The 6,061-nt window shown below is 44.8% G+C and overlaps 1 long non-coding RNA gene across 1 annotated transcript; it reads right to left on the minus strand.

Moving 5' to 3' along the window:
• Window positions 1–1,686: 1,686 nt before the first annotated feature.
• On the minus strand, window positions 1,687–2,531 carry LOC311271893. Its single transcript, XR_014624492.1, has 3 exons — window positions 2,460–2,531; window positions 2,313–2,385; window positions 1,687–2,228 (listed from the first exon to the last, which is right to left on the minus strand). It is a non-coding gene; the product is annotated as an uncharacterized lncRNA (long non-coding RNA).
• Between the last annotated feature and the right edge of the window lie 3,530 nt (window positions 2,532–6,061).

Consider the following 6,061-nt stretch of genomic DNA (forward strand, 5'->3'; position numbering starts at 1 on the left):
ACTGTGCTGCCAAATGTACCAGGGAAAGTTTGGACAATTCATCCCCCTGTATCAAATGGAAGATATAACAGACAGTCGTACTCTATGTAACTTCTCATTCCATATAAAATTTGTCTTCAGGTGCCAAAGGGATATTTTGAAATACAATAAGTATATACATTTAGGCAATATGTTCATCTTTAATATGTTTATTCTCCCTATCAGAGAAATAGATAAAGGCATCCATCTTTCTATAGATTTAAATACCATGGCCATTATGTTGATGAAGTTTCTCATTCATCCAGGTCATGGTAAATCTAAGTGCTGTATCGTAGGCAACTGGACTTGAAAGAACATCCAGGAAGCATGCTGATTACAGGAACCACCTGTGCTTCAACTTCAGATGAAGGCAACACAGGATAATTCCTAAGAGCTTACGCCTGGGTTCCAGGGTGAAAGGACACAGGGCCACAAGGATCCTTCAGAGGATCCTCAAAACAAGCTACTCAATGAAAGAGTACAGATTAATTTCACCATTGATGCACTCACTACCAAGACTGACCAGACATTTGAGGAACTAACATCACTACTACCACCAAGCAAAAATGGAAAATGTCTCAAAATTTGTTGAGAAGGCACAAGCATCACAACACACAAGAGTAAGGGACAGCAGACACGAAAATTCCAACTTTACAGGGATTTCAAAGCAACTCGCATAGAACAGAAGCTCTCACTTGGAGAAATAAGGACACCAACAACACAGCACATCCGGACATACAAGAGAAGTGGGTGAAAAACCTGTCCAACAGAGAGCTCACCCAACCAGAGAAGGATGTCCTTGCCAAAGGACTGAACTTTGCAGTAGCTCCAGAACAGATACTGAAGTAGATCTCATCCCAGCAACAGTCTGCCAGCTTGTTTCTGATGGCTGACACAGAGGCAGAACAGCTACAGTTGAAGGTATCAGCCACTCTTGCTAATGCAAAAGCATCCCCCACCAACCTCACTACTGAGGAAAGGAAGGCCCTGGCATCACTCAAGAGACAGGAACATCACCATCTTGCCATCAGACAAAGGGAGATGCACTGTAGCGCTAAACACAGCAGACTACCACACCAAAGTCACTGATCTGCTTAGTGATACTAACACCTTTGAGATACTAACACCTATGACATCCTACCAGTATCCTCAAAAAGAAGGTTATAGAATATCTGCAAAAACTGGAAAAGGACAAAGCCATTGACAGGCCATTATATTACAGACTGTACCCCGGGAAAGCCATCCCATGTATCAATGGACACCTCAAGATATACAAGGAAGGAGCACTACTCAGACCCATCATCAGCAGCATTAACTCAGTTACCTATAACATATCCAATGACTTAGCCAGTATCCTAGCTCCTTTGGTCAGTAACACTCAACACCACATCAAAAACTTATAGGATTACGCCAACAAGGTGAGAGAAATGACACTGGACCCAGACGAAACAATGGTTTCTTATGATGTCACATCACTCTTTACATGTGTGGCGTGATATAGAGGGGAGCTACGGGGTTGTGACAACGCCACCTGGGGTAATTTCAACCCCCAGGAAATTCTACAGCTAAATTTTAATGAAGGTCACGGGTTCGATGATATCACCGGGCAAGAGACGGTTTTCAAATGAAAGGTAACACTTTATTTAACACATAAGTGACTCAGCGAAATTCATCAAAAGTACACACACACAAAAATTAGCACCCTGCAGGAGCAGAGATTAAAGGGCTGGGCCAGTGTTTACAAGGCGGCAGGGACAAATCAAAAGTAGGAAAGTCGGTAACTTAAAACACCTGTGACACTGCACACTTGTGAAGGGGACCACCACCTCCATGGATTAAACTGCCGCCTCGGGCCCACAGCACCTAACCCAAAACACAGAAAAACAAGTTAAAAACATGCCATAGGGTGCTACACAGAACGGGTGTGACAAAACAATGAAAACGAAATACAAAACACTAAATAACAAAATAGAAACTAATAATCCCCCAAACTGAAAACGCGCTGCAACGCCAGGCAGCTCAAGCCAAAAGCTGCTCGATCGACAATACGCCCAGACAAGACACGTTCATGAGGGAGCCACAACGGCGGAGTGTAATTGAACAGCGTCGTCACGGAGAGCCAAAGACATCCAATATTTAACGTGGAGCCAAAACAGCAGCGTGGATCCCGGGAAAGACTGCTAATACCGGCTGACCAGTTATCCCGGTCTCTACAAGAAAGGCACACAAACTATAATTTAGTGTACAACCAAATATTAAAACCAACATTTTTGGAAGTAGTAACTCATACATACCACTCTGCCAAGCTACAGTGAAGGCCAAGAGAGGCGGCGGAACAACGGCCTGCGCCACTGGTCAATCACCCAGCTACAGACACAAAGAAATAATCAGCTGGGAACTGAGTGACAGAGCCGCGGGACGGCAGACAATTTCGGACTTACTGAAAGGGACAGGCAAGCACATCCAGGAAGCGCTTCTGGCGGTGCGCTGCGTCTCCCCACAGCTGATTGTTCTACAAAGAGCGGAGATTGCATCACCAAAGTGCCCATGTTACGCACCCATGAACAATGGAAGACTAGCAGAGAGCATTACCTGAATGAAGAGGATTGTACCCTCGCAACGGCCACGCCGAACTACCGCGCCAGACCAGCCACAGCCACCGGAGAGGAGCGGAGGAAAAGGAAGAGACAGGTGTGTCCGCACCTCTATATGTAAAGGCGCATTGTGCCGCCCCTCAATCGGGGTGCCCAAATAGTTGGCACAGTGCCATATAGTGGCAGGGAGGGAGACGACCTGTCACACATGCATTCCCACTCAAGAAGCGGTTAAGATGGTGAAGATGCCTTGATTACCTTCACAGGAACTGCTCCTAGCCACTAGTCCAGCTAAATGGACGACACCTGGGTCAAAATCAGAGCAAGGGAAGTGGAAGCCTTCACAGAACATAAATGCTGTGGACAATAACATCAAGTTCACATGGCAAGATGTCAGAGGAGACAGTCTGCACTTCTTGGACTGTGTAGTACACATTGAAGAGGACAGAAGCCTCAACACAAACCTACACACAGATCAATACCTGCTGTTCGACTCTCATCACCCACTGGAGCACAAGCTAGTGGTCATCAGAACTCTAAACCATCAGACAAACCGTGCCCACAAAGAAAGAGGGGAAGGAGAAAGAACAGAAGCACATCAGGGGAGCACTTAAAACCTGTGGCTACCCAAACTGGACCTTTGTCAAAACAGCTAAAAGATCCAGAGCAGACAGAGAGGAGAAGACAAGAAACGTGACATCGTCACCCCTATGTCGCGGGAACATCTGAGAAACTCAGGAGGATCTTCAATAAACATATCCCGGTTCACTTTAAACCTACCAACACACTGAGGCAAATGAGGCATGTGATTGCTCCAAAACGTAGTCCTTGAATTCTGGCCTGTAAAGCAATAGATGAGCAACATGATTAGATATTTTTAAGGAACAGAGCTTGACTGTCCTCAGCATATCGTGAACATATAAACTTTCAGTGGTGAATACTTTAGACATTCCTGGACAAAACTACACAGATGTCCCAGTTTATATTACATTCTTTCCATTTTATTCATGTTACAGTGGGTTTTTTTCTTAGGACCCAAATGCAGAATATCAGAGACAGGAGGTCAGTGATTAATGGACTTTATTTCACAAACTGTGACTTCCGGAGGGTAATGGGAAGGAGAAGACCAGGCTTGCAGGCAGGCAGGAAGGAAGGCAGGCTTGGCTGGAGCCGGCATGGAGGAACACAGGAGGGCAAACTGGAAGCGGTGTAGAATGGCCCTGGAGATTTCTGCAGCCAAAGAACAAGTGCATTAGCGCAACGGCAAAAACACAAAACACTCTGAGTGTATGGAGAACACTAAATCACAGCACTACAGTCACCGTATGGGGTGTAATAATCTAGTGCCGAAGTGGTGCAGAGACCAGGTAGATAAAGCCAGAGGGTGATGAGATGATCTGGGACAGGTGTGCCACTCTGCTGCTGCTGCTGCTGCCACGCCCACAGAGACACACAGGGAAAGGAGCAGGTGAGGGAGAAAAGGAGGGGGGAAAAGCAGGTAGGCAGAACCGAGCACAGAAAAACAGAAAAACAACAGGACTGCCACAGTAGCACCGTGACAATCTATTCATGCTTTGACTTGAAGCACCAGCCCTTTATCTTTCTTTACATTTTTCTACTTACTGTGTTAATAATGCACCAAAACACAAATTCAAATTGTGAATTGTTTCTGATTAGGGCTCTTGTGTGTCTGAATAGTTGTAAGTTGTGTTTATCAGGGAAAAAAAGCACAAGTAATGTTCTACTTTAGATGCTGACCTGCTCATGTGCAATCCTTTGAGCTTGAAGATCTTCTACTCGACGTGCGTCATCTTTTCTGAGAACATCTGCTCCTTGACCTGTCGCCCTCCCACGTCCATGGCACAGGGCAACCAGCAGTGTCTGAGGAAGTGGAGGCACATCCACTTCGTGCTGATTCACTCTGGCATGTCCTCATCATTAGAGTCAACAATGTTCTCTTTGTGGAAGCTCTAACATGCAAAACTGCAAAAAAATTCACTGAGGGTAACAGAAAAAAAAGATTTAGCAGGCCCACCACTAATTTTGTTGATTTAGCTTTGCCATATCTAATGCTACCATAGCCAGCTGCTGCTAGCTAACCAGCAATAAGTTACAACATCAAAATACATTTTCAAAACAATGTCTGAATGCTAACAAAGCTAGCTTGACAGCTATCAGTACTAGCAATGGCTATGTTGGTTGTTTACGTTCAATATGATAATATGAGGTGTTTACTTACAGGCAAATGAGACGTGAGGTAGCTGCTTGTAGTTAGAATACTGACCGCCGCAATCATTTTGGCAAGTGGAACAGTCAGTCTGATTACTGTATACATATAAATACTGCTTTGCCACTCGTGTGTTATGCTGCACGCAGTGTCACTGTCCTCGCACTGCTAGAGGACTACATGAATGAGTGACAATATGTGCTTTGTTACCTCCACCTCACCAACAAACACTTTTCCAGGCATTAACATTCATTAGGCACTCTGCATTAGCCAGCTGGTTTAATAAGAACATAATAAACTGGACATGGACAAGCACGTTCATGCACTGAGCAGCAACATACTTCTTTTCATTTCCTCTCCCCACATATCACAAACAACAACTCTGGCCCTACGGCAACTCTGAGAGCCTTTTAAATCACAATGTTACGATAGTCAGGGATTAGTAGCCTGTCAGGACTGACAGGACTGTCAGCCATCAGACATGGTATTGGCCCAACCCTATTAGACATGATCACAGCTTCAATAGATAAAGATCCAACTGACTGTGCTAATTACAGACCACTCAGGTTGTCTAACTCAGACCTTAAGATATATGCAAAGGTGCTTGCCAGACGTATTCATAATCACGTCATCTTTAGTTAACTGAACAGGCTTTATAAAATCTAGGCTAGCTGCTGATAATGTTAGTTGCCTTCTCCCTATAATAGATGCCGCAGCAGACAAAAAAAGCACTATCTCTCAATGCTATGAAAGCCTTTGATGGAATGGTCCTTCTTATGGGCTGTGGTAAAAAACTTGATACACATGACCCATTTGAATTTATGATACCCACCATGATCTGGCATTATATATATATTTTATTATACTATTTTCATCCCACAAGGGGAAATTCTTTTTGTTATTTTATCGCTCACATGCACAGTGTACAGAGGAGAATGAGTGAAAGGGCTGCCACATGCAACGGTGCCCAACGAATCGGTGCCTTGCTCAAGGGCACTGGCAATGCCCAGGACTGAACCAGTATTCTCCATTACTAGTCCACATCATACTTTTTTGGTCCGAGGGGGGACTTGAACCGGCCATCTTGGAGTCCCCAAGCCAAGTCCCTACGGACTGAGCTATTGCCGCCCCAAATGCTGATGCTGATGACCTTGGTGTTAATGGAAGAGCCGTTGCAGTCCATACCTAGCTTAGTGTCCATATGTGAGGAATTTGGCAGTCT

The sequence above is a fragment of the Pagrus pagrus genome (genome assembly GCF_965226575.1).
Source record: "Pagrus pagrus genome assembly, chromosome: 16".
Taxonomy (NCBI): domain Eukaryota; kingdom Metazoa; phylum Chordata; class Actinopteri; order Spariformes; family Sparidae; genus Pagrus; species Pagrus pagrus.